Genomic DNA, 19,902 nt, shown 5'->3' with positions numbered 1-19,902 from the left:
CCATTTCAACTTTGCCTCCATCTATAGCTTTAAAATTCATGAGACATAGATGAATGCCTCTGCATGAATTTCCTATGGAAAATAACTAACTTTTAAAGTGATTTTTAAAAAAGTTTTCCCGCCCTAACTGGTTTGGCTCAGTGGATAGAGAGTCTGCCTACAAAATGAAGGGTCACAGGTTCGATTCCAGTAAAGGGCACATGACCAGGTTGCAGGCTAGATCCCCAGTGTGGGGCATGCAGGAGGCAGCCAATCAATGATTCTCTCTCATCATTGATGTTTCTGTCTCTCTTTTTCTTCCTCTCTGAAATCAAAAGAAATATATTTAATTTTAAAAAAAGTTTTCACAATCAAGTACAGTGGTGTGGTTTACAAGGTATCTCCACCTAGTAAATCAATGTGACTTGAACCAATGAAGGTATCAGTTTGAATCTAGATCTAACATAATGTTAAAATAACCTGCTACGTATTATCCTGCTGGTTATAAAGAAACTTAAAATAGGGTCAATTCTTAACAATTTTATATCATTTATTTTGAGTGATGTTTACTATCACACTATAAAAATGTGACAGACAGAATGTCTAATATAGAAAAAAGGTGCTAAAACATTGCCAGAGGTAAAAACTAATCTTAACATCTTCCTGAAAGGCAGTAGAAAGAAAAAAGTGAAAGAGATAGACACAGTTCACAAGATTATTTCAGTAACATCTTGTCCCATAAGCAACAAACAGTCAAACACATGTCTGGCCTTATTTTAAAATATGTATCCTATTTATAAATTATTAAATAGAATATTATGAAATTTACTTGGTTTCTTTCTAGAAATAACACATCTAACACAATCAGTTATTTTTATAGGCCACATCTATTTTGACCTAGAAGACCTTTCAATAATTTAATATAGGCCTATATCTTCTTAAAAGCCACCAAAACGAATTTCAGGAAACATACAAAACTGATGAGCAGAAAAATTGCTTATTGAAGCAGAAAGTACAGAATTCAAAGAGCTCAAGTACAGTAGTATTCAAAGAACTAAAACCTAATGAAATGAAACCCTCAAACAGCCTTACTAAAAAACAGAAGCATAAATGGTAATTGTAAATACTGAGTAATCTTCCTTGAGTATGGACACTCAACCATGTTCCCAAACCACTACTCAAGTAGAAGAGTTATGTATCAAAGGATCTCTTTGGAAAATTCTGTCTTCATTCACCAGCTACTACTGTGAAGAATGGACTCCAGCCTCAATCCAGTTGGAAGTGGGATGGATAATGGAGTTGGTGATGGTTCTTTTTTGTGTGTGTGTGATGGTTATTGTGTATGCAACCAGTAGCCACCAGGACCCTGTGGGTTGAAAACTAGATTCTGTTCCCCAGGGCCAGTTACAGAGACTGGCTGGAAGGAACAATAGGTAGATCCCATTCTCTACTAATAATTGCAAAGGATCTGACCTTGGTGTATGGAGTTGCTGAAGGTATTGTCATCCTATCTAATAAAAGACAAAAAAGGTAATTAACCGTACCTCCGCTACACTTCCCATTGGCTAACCAGCAAGATATTCAAATTAACTGCCAACAAAGATGGCGGCTGGCAGCCACGCAGCTGAAGCGAGCAGGAGGCTTGCTTGCTCCAGTGATGGAGGAAACCAAGGTTCCCCGCCTGCCATGGCCCGGCTCTGAGCTCTGAAAGCAACAGCTCCAAAAGCAACAAAGTTTCAATTATAGAAGCCAAACAAACCCCAGATACCTGCTTTCAGCCAGCCGCAGCCTCAGAGCTGGGAGCGCCAGTGACGGCAACAGAGTTTCAATTATAGAAGGTAAATAAATCCCAGAATAAAAAAAAAAAAGAAAGAAAGGAGAAGCTGTGAGCTTCAGTCGTAGGCCAGCCTGAAAATGGCCCTCAGCCCCTCACCCAAACTGGCCAGGCACCCCAGTGGGGACCCCCACCCTGAAGGGGGTGTGACCAGCTGCAAACAGCCATCAGCCCCTCACCCAGGCTAGCCAGGCACCCAAACAGGACACCCACCCTGATCCGGGACACCCTTCAGGGCAAACCAGCCGGTCTCCACCCGTGCACCAGGCCTCTATCCTATATAGTAAAAGGGTAATATGCAAACTGACCCTAACAGCAGAAAGACTGGGAATGACTGGTCACTATGACACATACTGACCACCAGGGGGCAGACGCTCAATGCAGGCCCAATCCCCCGGGGAGCAGGCCTAAGCCAGCAGGTGGTCATCCCCCGAGGGGTCCCAGACTGCGAGAGGGCACAGGCTGGGCTGAGGGACCGACCACCCCCCCCCAGTGCACAAATTTTTGTGCACTGGGCCTCTAGTAGGAGATAAAAGTACTTTAGGTTGGGGTAGAAGATAAATAAATACTCATTTCTGTAACTTAAATTTCTCAACAAAAGATGAGAGAATGAACTCAAATCCACTTATGATGGGGAAAAGTTGCTTTCCTATTTACTGGAAAAAGTTATCTTAACAGGGAGTAGGATGTGGACCATCCTCTCTCCCCCACAACAGTGACACCTTGGCTCTAAACATCACATGTCATTGAAAGCTCCTTTCTCATTTTCCAACCAAATATTATCAGAATGGATTCTAAAGAATATGCATAAAGAGATGATTATCTTTTTCAAAGAGAAAAACAGGAAGGTACAAATTTCAAGGTTCAATACTATGAAAACAAAGTTTAAGGAAATTGGCACCAGAACTGAACTTTTAGCATTCATTTGTTGGTTTGAACTCTGTATCCAGTATTCCAGAAGTCAATTTTTCCCCTGTTCTCCCAAATAGCTTTCTGACAAACATTTTAATATTAACTACTATTACAAGTTATTTCCCAGCTTTCACTAGTTACAGCTAGAATTTAAAGGATTTGACATGCAACAATAAATATACTGTTGTGCTACTATAAATACTGCTCTTCTGAAAACAACGCTTGTGTAATATTATACAAACTAATCTACATACATAAAAGCCTGAGCAACCTTTACGACCGGTTCTTATGATGATGCACTGACCACCAGGGGGCAGACACTCAATGCAGGAGCTGCCCCCTGGTGGTCAGTATGCTCCTACAGCTAATTTCCCACAACCAGCCTATTTCCTGCAGTCCCTCCCCCCCAGCCAGCTGGCCCCGATCATCCCCAATCACCAGCCAGGCCGAGGGACCCAACCCATGCAGGAATTCGTGCACCAGGTCTCTAGTGATATATAAAGTTGAATTTCTTGGCTCCCAAAAAACTCTTGTTTCTGACCATCTCTCAATACCAAAGAATTCTCAAAATGTAAGACTCTGGTGGCCACCATCCCCAACCTTCCAGAAAACCTTTCTCATATCATTTCTGAACAATGAAGAACTAACACCCTGACCTGCGTGGTGGCTTAGTTGGTCCCATGCACCAAAAGGTCACCAGTTCAATTCCCAGTCAGGGCACATGCCAGGATTGCAGGCTCTACTGGTGCTAGCAGGGGGCAACTGATCAATGTTTCTCTCTCACATTAATGTTTCTCTCTCCCTTTCTCTCTAAAAATAAAAAACATTTTTTAAAAAGATATCAATACTGCCAGAACCGGTTTGGCTCAGTGGATAGAGCGTCGGCCTGCGGACTGAAGGGTCCCAGGTTCGATTCCGGTCAAGGGCATGTACCTGGGTTGCGGGCACATTCCCAGTAGGAGATGTGCAGGAGGCAGCTGATCGATGTTTCTCTCTCATCGATGTTTCTGACTCTCTATACCTCTCCCTTCCTCTCTGTAAAAAAATCAATAAAATATATTTTTTTTAAAAAAGATATCAATAATAATTAGTTACTGAGTAACATGTATGCACACTTTAGAAACAAATGCATGTGTTTTTATTAAAAGGAGTAACAAGCCTAGCTAGTTTGGCTCAATGGGTAGAGCATCGGCCTGCGGACTTAATGATCCTGGCTTCAATTTTGGTCAAGGGCACATGCCCAGGTTGCGGGCTTGATCCCCTGTAGGGGTGTGCAAGCGGTAGCCAATCAGTGATTCTCATCATTGATGTTTCTATCTCTCTACCTCCCCCTTCCTCTCTGAAATCAATAAAAATATATTTTCAAATAAATGAAGGGAAAAAAAAACAGTTATTGATACTGTATTAAAAACCAGAAAAACAAAAAATCAAAGAGAGAATCACTTACACCAAGAGCTCTAAATACTGGGGGTAGGAAAGGTGGCACAAATTACCACTTACCCATTAGGAAACACATAGGATTATGAAAGCAGGAGCCAATTACACTCCAAAAAAATAAAATTGGGTCTGCAGATTTTCACTTTACTATTTATTCTATCTCAAAACTACCTCCTCTACTTTGACTGAATCTGAAAAGGAACTGAATAAAAATATTGTTCCAAAGAAGGCAAAATACCCCGCACACCTTATTCTCCTCATAGGTAAACAAATTGAAATCCAGGAAATTTAGATGGATTGCCCAATTAGGCAAAGAATTCTTACACAGGACACCAAAAGTACCATACACACACACATACAAAATTTGAGAAATTAACCCTTGTCAAAATTAGGAACTTCTACTCTTCAAAAGATGTTAAGAAAATGAAAAGACAAGCAAAAGGCTGGGAAAATATATTTGTAAGACACATATCCGATAAAGGATTTATATCTTGAATTCACACACACAAAAATACTCTTACAACTTGATAATAATAAGGCAAACAACCCAATCAAAATGGACTGATCTAGGTCAGAACAGAAGATATGGCCAAAAAACTGAGATCTCTAGCCATGCTTGGTGTTAATTTCATTATTTAAAACCATGATTCCATAAAGGAACCAAAAAAAGGTAAAAGTGAAACAAACAAAAAACACGTCATTGCTGTACTTGAACTTACTCAGTTTAGTCCTTTTCAAAATAATTAAAGTACTAGAGGCCCAGTGCATGAATTCATGCACCAGCGGGGACCCTCAGCCTGGCCTGCGGGATCGGGCCAAACCTGGCTCTCCAACACCACCTGAGGGGTCCTGGATTGTGAAAGGGCGCAGGCCAGGCCGAAGGACCCCACTGGTGCATGATCGGGGCCAGGGAGGGGCGCGGGAGGTTGGCCAGCCGGAGAGGGACCACAGGAGAGCTCCAGTGCATGTCCAGCCCATCTCACTCAGTCCCAATTGGCCGGACCCCACCAGCAAGCTAACCTACTGGTCAGAGCATCTGGCCCCTGGTGGTCAGTGTACATCATAGTGAGAGATTGAGCGGCCTTAGCATATCATTAGCATATTTCGCTTTGATTGGTTGAACGGCCGATCGAACACTTAGCATATTAGGTTTTATTATATAGGATGTTGAGCTTAGGATCACTCCAACTCTCTCTTAGTAAAAACAAAAAAACCCCGCCCTAACTAGTTTGGCTCAGTGGATAGAGCGTTGGCCTGCGGACTCAAGGGTCCCAGGTTCGATTCAGGTCAAGTGCATGTACCTTGGTTGCGGGCACATCCCCAGTAGGGGGTGTGCAGGAGGCAGCTAATTAATGTTTCTCTCTCATCAGTGTTTCTAACTATCCCTCTCCCTTCCTCTCTATAAAAAATAAGTATTTTTTTAAAAAAACAACACAAATCCCTAACAAATACCAGTCTCAAAATTTCAAATCATCACACATTAAATCATGTTAAGAAGTGAATCACTGCCGAACTGGTTTGCCTCAGCGGATAGAGCGTCGGCCTGAGGACTCAAGGGTCCCAGGTTCGATTCCTGGTTGTGGGCACATCCCCAGTGGGGGGCGTGCAGGAGGCAGCTGATCGATCTCTCTCATCGATGTTTCTAACCCTCTATCCCTCTCCCTTCTTCTCTGTAAAAAATCAATACAAATATTTTTTTAAAAAAAAAGAAGTGAATCACTGAAATGAATGAAACAGATTTTCTTCTCCTTAGAATGACAAAAGGTAACCCCTTGTTTGAATACCTCAGGCTGACTTGTATTTTCTTAGAGAAACAGTAACAACAGCAAGTCCCAAGAGAAGAATCAAATTTCTTCAATAAGATCTTATATTTTCCTTCTCTAAAGTAAAATTTAAGTAACACAGGGACTCTTCCTGGCCTAAGAGCTCAATCCTTTATAAATGTTTACCCCATCAAGTAAATGGTTAACAGAAGAATAGAAAAATCCAAAACTGAAGAAAAATGTAATGAAGGTTCTGCCCCCCAAGAGGGAGGTGACCGGCGGTGGCCATCGCCCTGCCCACTGGTCACCCCACAGATCAGCCCTGATCATCAGCCAGGCCTAGGGACCCCACCCTATATAATGGGAACAGTCTCTTAGTATTAAAAATTAAAACCTGGCAAGGCTACTCTAACAATGAAAAAACAGGATGATACAGCGATGACAAGCATGGACTCTGGCTTGCACATTTTGTGGTCAGCCTTGATTCTGACACTTATAACTGTGTGACAAAGCCAATTACTTAACTTCTCTCTGCTTCAGTTTTTCCACCCATAAAATGGGGAAAATGGTTCTACTGCCTCAGAAGGATCATGTTATGTACTACTTTTTATAATCAGGGCAAAAAAATGTAGCTGCCCATACAACAGCAAGATGCCTTTCACCTGTATGAAAAGTATGGTCACTGCCCTAACCAGTTTGGCTCAGTGGATAGAGCGTCGGCCTGTGGACTGAAGGGTCCCAGGTTCGATTCTGGTCAAGGGCATATACCTTGGTTGTGGGCACATCCCCAGTAGGGGGTGTGCAGGAAGCAGCTGATTGATGTTTCTTCTCATCGATGTTTCTGACTCTCTATCCCTCTCCCTTCCTCTCTGTAAAAAATCAATAAAATATATTTTTTGAAAAAACAGAAAAAAAAAGAAAAGTATGGTCACTGGTGCATGCAGTGTCCCGGATTGCGAGAGGGATCCCCGTGGGGATCAGGCCTAAACCGGCAGTTGGACACGAGGGTGCAGGCCAGACTGAGGGACACCCCCCGCCCCCCAAGAACAATTTCGTGCAGCGGGCCTCTAGTAAAGGAATAAGAAATTATAAAACCTCAAGGGCAAAGACAAAGGGGGAATATGACCGCAAATAAATGTCAGCAATATTCTGAACAATGAAAAGCAGTAGTAGTTACATTCTGTACATTTCAATATACATAGAATCTATAATAATAAAAGCATAATATGATAATTAGACCAGACATCCTTCCGGACGACCTTCCAGACAAAGCCGGGGCTGCGAGGGAAGGAGGGAAGCCCGGGTCCCTGGTACCAGAGGGAAGCCGGTGATGGCAGCCAAGTGAAGAAAGGCCTACTCTTGCACGAATTTCATTAATCGGGCCTCTAGTATAGTTTATAATTAAGACCTATAGTAAATATCTTTCCTCCAAAACTTTCAAGAAAAAAAAAATCTAGGATTTCCCTTTGTCTACTGACATTCCACAGAAGCAAATGCAGCTAATCCCTCTCCCATGTTTTTTTCCTTCCCACTTCTAAAGCAGATCTATAGTTAAAATAGAGGCCCGATGCACGAAATTCGTACAAGGGGCTCGGCCCCTGCTACTGCCACGGCTGGGGGCCTCTGCCTCTGCCTGCCTCGGCCCCCACCGCCGCTGCGGCCACCTCTTCAGCCCCTGCCACCACTGCGGCCACCTCCTTTGCCCCCCCTTGCCGCTGTGGCTACTCCTCTGCCTCAGCCCCCGCCTTCCACGGCAGCCACCTCAGCCCTCACAGCTCTGGCTTCCTCTGGAAGGTCGTCCAGTCTAATTAGCATATTACGCTTTTATTATTATAGATGAACCACTTGAAAATCCCTTTTAATATTCAGGACATAGGTGCTGCTTCAAAAAACAAACAAACAATCGCTTCTCCATTGAGTTTTAGATCAATTTGACCCTACTGATATATCTCTATGATGGGGACAACTTAGTATACTTTTCAGAGGCTCAGTTTCAATACTCTTATTCTTCAACTAGAGGCCCAGTGCACAAAAATTTGTGCACTCGGGGGGAAGGGGGGGTCCCTCAGCCCAGCCTATACCCTCTCGCAGTCTGGGACCCCTCGGGAGATAACGCCTTGCTGGCTTAGGCCTGCTCCTGGGTGGCAGAGGGCAGGCCCAATCCCTAGGTGCAGCCCCTGGTCGGGCTCAGAGCAGGGCCGATTGGGGAGTTGGGGCGCCGCCCCCTGTCATGCGCAGAGCAGGGCGGATTGGGAGGTTGCAATGCCACCCTCAGTCATGCTCAGGGTAGGGCCGATTGGGGGGTTGGGGCACCGCCCCGTCACACTCAAGGCAGGGTCGATGGGGAGGTTGCGGCGCCACCCCCTGTCACGCACAGAGCAGGGCCAATCAGGAAGGTTCGGGCTCCTTACCCTGTCACGCACAGAGCAGGGCCCATCAGGGGGTTGGGGAGCTCCCTCCTGTCACGCACAGAGCAGGGCGGATAGGGAGGTTGTGGCCCCGCCCCCTGTCACACACAGAGCCGCAGAGCGATCAGGGGGTTTGGGCGCTGCCCCGTCACGCTGATCCTGGTGCCGGGAGGCATATTACCCTTTTACTATATAGGATAGAGGCCTGGTGCATGGGTGGGGCTGGCTGGTTTGCCCTGAAGGGTGTCCTGGATCAGGGTGGGGGTCCCCACTGGGGTGCCTGGCCAGCCTGGGTGAGGGGATGATGGCTGTTTGCAGCTGGTCACACACCCTTCAGGGTGGGGGTCCCCACTGGGGTGCCTGGCCAGTCTGGATGAGGGGCTGAGGGCTGAAGCTCCCAACTGCTCCTTTTTTTCTTTTTCTTTTTATTCTGGGCCAGCTTTAGCTCTGGCTCCAGCTCTGAGGCCTCTGCTGCTGAAAGCAGGTATCTGGTTTGTTTGGGTTCTATAATCGAAACAATGTATAACTCCAGCTCTGAGATCCCGGCTCACTGAAAGCAGGTTTCTGGGGTTTTGTTTAGCTTCTATATTTGTTTCAATGTTTCAAACTGCAGGCTCCGAGGCCGGCAAGGCAGGCAGGGAACGTTGGTTTCCTCCATCACTGAAGCAAGCAAGCCTCATGTTAGTTTCAAGCTGCCTGGCTGCCGGCCACCATCTTGGCTGGCAGTTAATTTGCATATCGCCCTGATTAGCCAATGGGAAGGGTAGTGGTCGTATGCTAATTACCATGTTTCTCTTTTATTAGATAGGATGATGAAAATGTTAGTAATCTCAAGTATTCTTAATACTCAGGCTATCTCTACTTCATTTACTTACTAAAAAGACTACTTACTACACTACTACATTTTTCATCTTAGCCAAAAAATAAGGAATGACTTCCATGTCTGTGTCAAGAAGATTTTCATTAGAAAGTATAAACGGATCAAAAAGCCTGGTCAAAATAAAATCCTACAAATCACTTTCTCAGGTTATACAGAATAAACACATTCCACCTTTCTATAATGTTCATCGGTTTCTTTAAACATTCTGAATCATAAATTAAGTATTGTGTCAAGTTTCTGCAGCAAAATTCTACAATTTTCCCATGACCAAACCATTTGTCAGTGCTTCCAAACCTTGGTAGATACAAAAATTCCATGTATAAAATAACAATCTGATGCCCAGCAGGTGTGGCTCTGTGGTTGAGCATCAACCTATGAACAAGGAGGTTATGGTTTGATTCCCAGTCAGGGGGGCTGTGGGCTCGATTCCCAGTAGGGGGCATGCAGGAGGCAGCTGATCAATGAATCTCTCTCATATTGATGTTTCTATGTCTCTCTCCTCCTCCCTTTCTCTCTGAAATCAATAAAAATATATTTAAATAAATACATAAATAAACAAATGCTTAATGAAACTTATCAGAGGTTAACTGAAATCACCAAAAACCAAAACTAGAAATGTAATAAGCAGTTGAACTACTTTGATACTTTATTGTTCTTTTCTTATTTCCTTTTTTTACATTTTTATTGATTTCAGAGAGGAAGGGAGCAGGAGAGAAAGAGAGAGAAACATTGATCAGCTGCCTCCTGCATGCCCCCTACTGGGGATCGAGCCCACAACCCAGGCATATGCCCTTGACTGAAATTGAACCCAGGACCCTTCAGTCCACAGGTCGATGCTCTACCCACTAAGCTAAACCAGCTACGGCATTTTCTCTTTTTAACAAGATTAATAATAATAGCTATCATTTCATTCATGATATTTTAATGTGCAGTCTCATGACAACCATGGGAAGTAGATATTATGCCCATTTTTCAGAGAAAAAGAAATAGGACCTTAGAGTACCTATGTTTATACTACATTTCTAGAGCTGGCAACCCAAATCCTATGCTTTAAATCATCACATTATTCCATTTTTCAAAAGCATAACCTTTTCAAATCCTAGTATTAAAAAAAACAAAATCCTAAGTAGTTTCATATTTGTAGATAAAAACTGCTATGTATCTAATTCATCTGAACACTTTATAAAATTGTTTGTCTAAAGGAGACTGGCAGCATTAATATTTAGTTATATTGCTAATTAACCTTCAACTATTTGTATAGCACATAAGAACTTCCTTTCTTTCTATTCTACTTGTTCAAACTGAGAAATCGTAAGACTACGTATGCGATCCATTATTAAGGAGTGTGCTGACACTGAGAGTAATGAAGCAAGATCCACAACATGAAAAAAGAGGGTATCCCTATACACACAGTATTATCCTCACATACCCCAGTTTTTATACAATGAAAAGGGAAAGGCTTTCAAAATTGGTCCTCTTTATCTACTGCAGGGTCCCACTGTCACAGACGGGGTGACCCAAATAAAAGATTTTGTCTCTTATACAAACATTTGTCCCTTCCTTTCTATTCCTATTACCACTTCTAGCCTGGTCTCCCTGCCTCCAGACCAGACCCCACCAACTCTAGTAAACACTATAAACCTCAATATTATGAAATAATCTCCATAAAATACCATCTGATTTTGTCAGCCAACAGGACTTAAGGCTATCCCACAATAAGGCTGGTCTCTTAATTTTTCAAAACTTTCTCTTATTACCAGGCCCACACTAAACCTCTTCAAACTAATATGAACTCCAAATAATCTCTTCACTGCACTCCCACCATCAAGTCCATTCCTGCTTCTGCATCTCTGCCCATTCTGAATCCCAGTCTTAAATAGCTTCCCTTTTCCTCTCTGTCTTAATAATTATTCCACATAACCCTCATTCAGCCCTAGACTACTTTGAGGTATTGCTTAAATCTTTATGTGGGTTAGGACTTTCTTCCCAAAGGGCAGGGAACATGAGTTATGCTGCAAAACGCCAAGCTCCAGATCAGAGGTTGCAAAGAGGTAACCCACAGGACAAATTCAGCCCACAGTGGTGATTTGTTTGGCCCACAGTGTTTATATTATGAATTCATAAGTTGCCAACATTTAAAAATAAAGATTTCTCACAAAATCTGGATTTCCAGCCCTAGCCGGTTTGGTTCAGTGGACAGAACGTAGGCCCGCAGACTGAAGGGTCCCAGGTTAAATTCCAGTCAAGGGAATGTACCTCAGTACCTCGGTCACAAGTTCCCCCTGCCCTAGTCAGGGTGCATGCAGGAGGCAACCAACTGATGTGAGACACATCAATGTTTCTCTCTGTCCCTCCCTCGCTCTTCCATTCTCTCTAAAAATCAATGGGAAAATATCCTCGGGTGAGGATTAACCTAAATAAATAAATAAATAACAAAATGAAAAATATGTATCTTTTTTAAAAATCTGGATTTCCAGTTTCTCTTTAGAAAAAAGTTAAGATGTTCAGACCACATTTGGTCTACACTTCCCACTAGGATCAATAGTGAACCAAGCATTGAATTATATATATATATATTTGAATTATATATTTTTTAAATGATTAAAATGGTAAATTTTACCTCAATTTAAAAACAAAGAAGTTAAGCAACTTAGTCAAAGTCATATTGCCAAAATTCAAAATCAGACAATCTAATTCTAGTACACACTGTTAACCCCTAAAATATGATTCCTTTATGGACTAGCATCCTTTCTTCTGTGACCAACTAAACTGATTCTCTAAAACAAAGGATCAAAGGACTAAATTTTAGAGTCTACTCTGTCTTTGCACAAATGACTAAGAAGCAAACCAAAGTTCACCTAAATACAGACGGCATTTCTGGATTTTTTTCCTGGTCTAAAAAAAAAAAAAGCCCTGCAATTGCCAGAGAAAGGGCTGCGGAATCTAATAAAATGTATTTTCTCAGAAAGCAAGTATGCTATTAGACATTTCTGGAGTGAGGTAAGTTCCATGCAGATAAATTCTTAGTTTAAAACTTTAAACTGATGATACAGTACAAAACTTCTCTTTCCTGGAGTAGAGTCTATCAGGGTTATCAGTTTGCACACATGAAAAAAAATTGCAAGTTTCTTAAGTGCAGGGAATGCTTTTTCATTATGATTCCCTGTAATGCCTAGCACAGAGCAACACTTAACATATATTCAATTATGTTTGAACCAAAAAATCCAAAGTTAATTATCTTAAGTTGCAATTCAATGCAATCCTTATTATAACATCTTGCTTTTTACAATAATTACTGGTGAACAAGTTTGTTTCCCTGACAAGAACACAAAATCCTTGAGGCAGAGGTTGTTTTTTTTTTTGTTTTTTTTTAATGTTTTGATTGATTATAGAGAGAAAGGGAGAGAGAGGGATTGAAAGATAGAAACATTGATGAGAAAGAAACATCATCAATTGGCTGCCCTCTGTAAACCTCCTACTAGGGATCATCAAGCCCACAATCCAGGCCACACCAGGAATTGAACCAGTGACCTCTTGGTTTTTGGTTCATGGGTCAAGGCAGGGGTTTTATATTAAGTGTCCCTTGGGGTCTAGCACAATAGGAGCTCAATAAATGCTGGCTGAACATTACAAACTTAATGTTTAAAGTAGAACTTAAAATGGCCTCTCAATTATAAAGCACTGGATATTATGAAGTGCTATTATATTTCTGAAACAGTCCTGTATTTTGATACAAACAAAGCCCTGAAAAATTAGTAAGCCAGTGCATGAAGTACTAAGTATAATCAAAGCGTGAGCTAGCTAGAAGGAATCTGAGCGATCATGTTCAATACTTTCAATACACAAGTGAGGAAACAGAGACCCAGAGAGATTTAAGTGAATTGCCCAAGATCACAGAATTTAAGTAACAAGCAATCCAAGGCTAGAACCAGGTCTTCTGAATACTGGCCCAGTTTTCTTTCTACAAAGAAATACTTTATGAGTTTAGGATGAAGTGGATACTTTTAGAAATATTTTTTTAAATTCTGGTATGGAGAATCTTTCCCAGAACATATTTTTGTGTTTATTTTTAATTTATCTTTATTGTTGAAAGTATTACAGATGTCCCCTTTTCCTCCCCATTGACCCCCTCCTTCCTACCCTCGCCTCCCCCCGAATAACATGTTTTTTTTAAAGTATTACATTAACATTAGATAAATGAAAGCTGCCTTGTTCCTATACTGCAGGTAACACCATCTCCTTTCCCCCCTTTTTTGCTCTACATATGTATTTTTCATTTCCATGTCTTTCTTTTTTATTGTCAGATCCTAAGAATTCTTCCTTTTATCATCTCGTTTATCTACTTTCCTCTTACTTATTCCTTTTCCTTGTATCTCACACAATGCACCCTACCATCTCCTTCTTTTCTCTCCATAATTATAAAAAGGAACAGATTAAGTACACATTTGATTATAGCACTGACCTGGGACACCATAATAAGCAAATCACAGTACTTGATCTCTCAGAATTTATAGGGTAATTAGTTAACAAAAAATAAACACAAAGGGTCACATAGATGAGTGAATAATAAACATTGATGTTTACAGTGGAGACAAGAGTCTAAGTATGGATGGAACATTTATGCGAAGGGAACTAGTAATGATAATGACAAGTAGTAGCAAGGTAAAGGTTAGGCAAATACAAGGGACCACTTCCTTCCTACTCAGCTTTCTCATCCACCAACTCATCTGCTTTACTTCACTCACTCAGTATTTTCTTATCGCTTTATCTTTTTCTATGCTCTACTTTTTATTTTAATCCAATAATCTTCCTTTTCTATCTTCTGATCTTTTAAAGTGGATCTGTCCTATCCTCATGTTTTCCTTTTTAATACTGCCAACTTCTTCTACCTTGTAGATCTAGATAATGTCTTAAGTTATAAACTCATTTTTTTCTAAAGATTTAATGTATTATTTTATTTGATCCTCACAACAATGCCAGGGAGGCAGGTAAGAAGCAATAAATCTTTTTTATAGATATAAACTGAGTCCCAGCAAGATTAAATAATTTGCAAAGTCAGTTTGTCAGTGGAAAAATCAAGTAAGAACTCAGACCTTGCCCTGGCTGGTTTGGCTCAGTGGATAGAGCGTCGACGTGCACACCTTGGGTGCAGGCTCCTCCCCAGCCCGGCCCTAGTCGGCGCATGTGAGAGGCAACCAATCGATGTATTTCTCTCACATCGATGTTTCTGTCTGCCTCTTCCTTCCACTCCCTCTAAAAATCAATGGAAAAATATCCTCGGGTGAGGCTTGAAAAAAAACAACAACAACCCAGACCTCTTCTTTCCAAGTCCTCCATTCTTTTCCCACTGCACATGTTGCCTTCCTTTTAATTCTTACACTTTTTTACCATATACATGCACATGCCTAGACAAGTATAACCATTTACAAAGCAGCACAAAAGGGAAAAGTGTGTATGTATCTAAGGAAGCCAGAAAAACAGAGAAGTCAGAGGACCCATATTAAGAGTACAGTGTAGCTCACATGATAATTCTCACAGAGAAGGCTTTGAGTTTCCAGATCTAGGTAGAAACTGCTTATTTCTTCAACTAACTGATGTAGGCAGCATCAATAGTGCTCTCTCTCCATACCTCCCACAGCAGTTACATGACCAAGGTTCACCCTCTGCACCATTCCTGTGCCACAACCTCTCTCACAGGCATGCCACCATACCTGAAGTTCTCACCGTTCAAGTCAGGAGTCAATTCCTTGGGTTAAGGCGTTGTCTCCAGAATGCCACTGTTAAATGCATGTTACCTGAGAGGGGAAGAAGGGCCCATTAACACATTGCTTCTATGGTTAAATGCATCAAATTAGCAATGACCTTGGGAATCAGACAGTACAAGATATTTTTGTTTCATTGGACAGAGAAACTTTTTTTTGCTTTTTAAATGTTTTACTGATTTTGAGAGGGAGAAAAAGGGAAAAGGGATAGAGAGATAGAAACATCAATGAAAGAGAAACATCATCTATCGACTGCCTCCTACATGCCCCCTACTGGGGATCGAGCCAATAATCAGGGCATTGGTCCTGATCAGGAATCAAACTGGTGACCACTTAGTTGATGGGTTGATGCTCAAGCACTGAGCACACTGGCCAGGTTGGATAGAGAATTGTTGATGGGGCAGGCAGGATAAGAAGGTGAGTAGCTGAAAATGCCTCATACATAGTATGGGATAATGCCCCATGTACAATAGCTACATGGCAAAATGAGACTAGCCATATAAACACATACTCTACCTACTGGAGTCATTATAAGGACAGTCCCTGCAATTTGAAGATTCCTAGGGATAGAAAAAGAAAACACTCCAAGGATCTTTCCAGTTCTGAAAAGAAGCAAAAGAGCTGAGCTGGCAGCAGTTTTCCAAGGACAGTGCATTGCTAGACTGAAGCAAGATAGAGGCAGGAACAGCTTCTGGTTAACTACGTACTTCTATTTATGAAGCTTGTATCCAGCATTTTTAGCTGAGGGCCAACCTCCCTGCAATTCAATTCCACACTCCCCACCTTGCTAATTTATACCGACTCAAAGCCAGTATCATTTACAGCCACAAAAATCAACATATCTTCACTGAGCGCTTATTATGAGCCCAGAATTTGGCTAGGTGCTATAAATACAGAAAAAAACACACAACACTTTATACACTTTTGCCTTAACTCATATAAAGGAAACCAATCCCCAAAACCTAAAATTGAGAGATGAGAAACAAGAAAGGAAGTAACAACCCAAAACAACAACAACAGGTAACTATTTCTTATCAGTACAGACACAAACTTCTTAAGCCAAAATGAAAACAAAACTTACTTCTAGGCCAGAGTTCCTTGTTAAACTCTTGCCTAAACAGTCAAGAGGCACAGATTAGAAAACGCTTTTTTTTCCTTTTGGCCAAATACTAAAAGCTCTTTAGTAGCATACATCCATCTTGGTACATTTTGGAGAACAACCGATTAAGAGCTACAAAACTTGGTTCTAGTCCTAACTCTTAACTAGTTTTATTTAGGTAAATGATTTAACCTGCTTAGGACTTTCTTCAAAAACAAACAGAAAACGAAGAGAAAGAACTAAGAATAGTATATACTTGTCACATATACCTCTCACTGGAGAACTAATGTCTACAGGAGGCATCACCATCAATCATAACTCACTTTCCCAGAGAACATAAAAGACCAAAATCCTCTTCAACACATTGCTTCTAGAAGCTACTTCAAAGTGGAGTTGGCCAATAAACCAAAATATATTTGCCACTGTGGACTAGATAATCTCTGCAATCTCTTCCAACTCTAAATTTTTAATACCAAGTTTATGAGGGTGGAAGAAAAACACTTTCAAAGGGCTTACATCAATAACGTTGACAGTTAGCCCTAGCAGGTTTGGATCAGTGGAGAGTGTTGGCCTGCAGACCAGAGGGTCCCGGGTTCGATTCCAGTCAAGAGCACGTACCTTGGCTGCAGGCTCCTCCCTGGCCTGGGCCCTGGTGGGGGCTCATGCAGGAGGCAACCAACTGATGTGTTTCTCTCAGATTGATGTTTCCCTCTCTCTAAAAATCAGTGGAAAAATATCCTCGGGTGAGGATCAACAACAAAAATAATAATAATGTTGACAGTTATATATTTCAGTCTAATCTCCCAAGTTCTCCTCCAAACTGAACCCCATCTGGTTCTAATTTTTGAAAGATGCTAATGAACAATCAGTCTGATACTATTAACATATATAGCCTGGCAATATTATTCAGATTTGCTAATGGGTTCTTTTGACAGGAAAGGAGCCCTTTACCCAGATTGGCCCTAAAATATTCTCATCTAAAAGTATGTCAACAATATTGACCTGAAGGACTTAAATCTTAGACATCTGGGCCCCACCCCGAGCTTCTAATTCATCAGATTTGGGATGGGATCCAATAATTTGCATTTCTTCTTTAAAAAAAATTATTTTTTATTGATTTCAGAGAGGACGGGGTAGGGAGAGAGAAATAGAAACAACAATGATGAGAGAGAATCATTGATTGGCTGCCTCCTGCACGCCCCTATTGGAGATAAAACCCAAAACCAGAGTATGTGCCCTGGACCGGAATCCAACCATGACCCCCTGGTAAAGAACGAAGCCCAATCCCTTGATCATCCCCCCACAGCCTCTCTCCAAGGTCAAGTCTTTTCACTTCTCACCTAGACCTCTGCAATAGCCATTCTCCCATTCTTTCACTTATCAGAGCAATCTTTCTAAAGCACATATGACCGCATATATCACTTACCTGTTTAAAAACTGATATTTATTGCTAACAATATAAAACAAGTTTTTAAACATTATACTTAGAACTTTTTATAATTGCCTCCTTTTACCTTTCTGGCCTCACATCCCATAATGCTCTCCTTCCCCATCCCACTCTCTGTTCCCTGAACCTTTTTTCTTCCACAATCCTCTGCATTCACACACAGCATTAAGGTCTTTCCTCTGCCTGCCCTCTTCCTTTTCCCCATCCCTTCACACTCCCACTTATCATCCAAGACCCAAATTAGGTACAGGGGCAGGTCCTGCATCTCTCTCTGGCCAACCCTCAAACAGACTGGTCACTTCCTCTCCTAAGTCAAAGCCTTTTGAGCTTTTCTTGGTATGTCCACAGTATTGTTTGCCTCTGTGGTCCCCAAAACCATCAGAAGTGCCGGGGGCATGTTTTAAAAGTAAATTCTTCAGGTCCAACCCAGAGGTGCTAAATCAATCTCAGGAGATGAGACCCTGGGATTCCTACTTTTAAAAAGTCCCCCTAATTATCCTAATGGTCAAATTTGGAGGCTAGTTTGTCTCTCCCAGTAGGTGTAAAGATTTTTTTTTTAAAGAAATGTAGAAACGATTTATACCAGAATACACCGCACAAGTATTCTGCACTTGTATTTTTTATTTCATATCATATTCCTGTTGACTTGCCTCATGCCGATGATGAAGGAATTCCTTTTGGACTCACACCCCCAAAACTAACATTCACTGTTCCAAAAACGTTGGATTTATTTCCACCTTCATATCTAAATCTTAAAAATGAAGTAACTGTACCTTGAGTAGAGCCATGAGTACACACAGTGCAGGCTCTCTCACCGGATCTGCCATGAGAACTTTCTTTCAGCTGAGTAATAAGCCCTTAGCCGATTTCAAGGTGGAAATACACGCTGCCTGTACATACTTCCGTAAGGCTAATTTGCATTAGGAATAATGACGGGGACCCCTCCCCCCAATTAAGTATAATGATAGGAAGCTGACTCCAGTGCCTCCGGAATTTTTCCACTCTTCCTTCCCCACCCCTCACTCCCCCCCCAAAAAAGTAAACTGAAACTGTGGAATCCTGTCAGAAAATGTAACCAGATTAAGACACAAGATAACCAAGAAAACAAGTTGAGTGGTTCCCGGGGCAGCATGACTGTCGGGTGGCAGGCAAGTGCCCCCGGTTACATCTCTCATCTCAGGCTCACCCTCGGGACGCAGACCCCGTGTGTCTCTCTCTCTCTAAATCGCGGCTCGGAACCCAGTCTGAACATCTGAGTCCCTCACCCAGTCATGAACTCATCGTGTTTCGACCCTCAGAAGACGCTCACGCCTTTTTTTCTTTTCTCTGCCGAAGACAAGGGCACTCACTCTCAGGAGGGAGGACAGTGACAGTTCCACGTCTGCAAAACTTAGCGCCGGCGGGGCCGCGGCAGCAGCCGGCACCGAGGAGGCGCCCGGCCGGGACCACCACGCCGAGGGACAATGGAGGGAGGCGAGGGAGAGAGAGAAGGGGAAGCAGCCGCTGGGCTGGGCCCCCCTCGCGACTGGGGGCTCCAGAAAGTCTCGGGAAGGCCAGCCGGGTGGCAGGTGGGCCCAGCCACCGCCCCTTAAAGGGCCACGTCGCCCGCGCTGGCCGCTGCCGCCGGGCCCCGCGCAAAGGCCGGGCCGCGAGAAGGTGGCCCCGGGCAGGGCTGAGGGGCGCGGGGCCGGACCCTGACGGTTCTCGCCGCGGCCCAGGCTTCCCATAACTTGGCGCCCGCGAGGCGAGACGCTCCGGGCGCCTCACCCCGAAAGTGGCCCTTGAGCGCATCGGGGCCGTCCCACCCCCCATCCGGCCGCAGCCACTAGCCCGAGCTCCCCGCGCCCCCACAGGCACCGGCTCCGAGGGGAGAGGGAGCAGTCGCGGCTCTGGGTCCTGGCTTACGCGTCACACTCCTCCACCCCTCGTTCTCCTCGGACATTCATCTCCCTTCTCCCCCACAACTGCCCCCAACCCGCCAGCTGGTGTTTACCGGGACTCGGGGCGGCGGCGACTCTTCAGTCCCTGGACTAAGATGGCAGCCGGTCCCGAGTCCGGACCACAGCAACTAGAGCGAGTTGGCGGCCACTGCGCAGGCGCCTCCGGCTCGGGAGCGGTCTGCACTACAATCCCCAGAAGGCCCTGCGCGAGCCAGCACCCTGCCTGCACTGGCAGGGACTGGTGAGCGCCACTGGTTCGGTTTTCTCGCCCCCAGGAGAGAGGGATTCTTGGACTGCTTCCAGCACCTCTAGGCTTTTATTCTTTAACACCCCCTCACACACATACACACCAGGACCTCTACGGACTGCAGCTATGATACCCAAACTGTAGTGTAAATCAGAATCACCTGAACGACTTAAATCTTAGCCATCTGGGCCCCA

At 43.1% G+C, this 19,902-nt stretch overlaps 1 protein-coding gene across 6 annotated transcripts in view; it reads right to left on the bottom strand.

Annotated features, from left to right (window-relative positions):
* ITCH (itchy E3 ubiquitin protein ligase) overlaps positions 1-19,624 on the bottom strand; it is a 130,001-nt gene extending 110,377 nt beyond the window's left edge. For 3 of the 6 annotated variants that reach the window (XM_059705913.1, XM_059705917.1, XM_059705918.1), the window contains exons 1-2: positions 19,515-19,624; positions 14,925-15,008 (exon numbers count right to left, since the gene is read on the bottom strand). The gene's annotated coding sequence lies outside the window, so the exon portion shown is untranslated. Of the gene's footprint in view, positions 1-6,693; positions 6,719-14,924; positions 15,009-19,514 lie in introns of those variants that run through there. The other 3 variants (XM_059705914.1, XM_059705916.1, XM_059705915.1) reach the window with 3 other exon arrangements.
* Positions 19,625-19,902: the final 278 nt, after the last annotated feature.

Source organism: Myotis daubentonii, chromosome 8, assembly GCF_963259705.1.
Source record: "Myotis daubentonii chromosome 8, mMyoDau2.1, whole genome shotgun sequence".
In the NCBI taxonomy this organism is placed as follows: Eukaryota; Metazoa; Chordata; class Mammalia; order Chiroptera; family Vespertilionidae; genus Myotis; species Myotis daubentonii.
The sequence above is the reverse complement of the archived record's forward strand: the minus strand, read 5'-3'. Positions and strand labels throughout refer to the sequence as shown.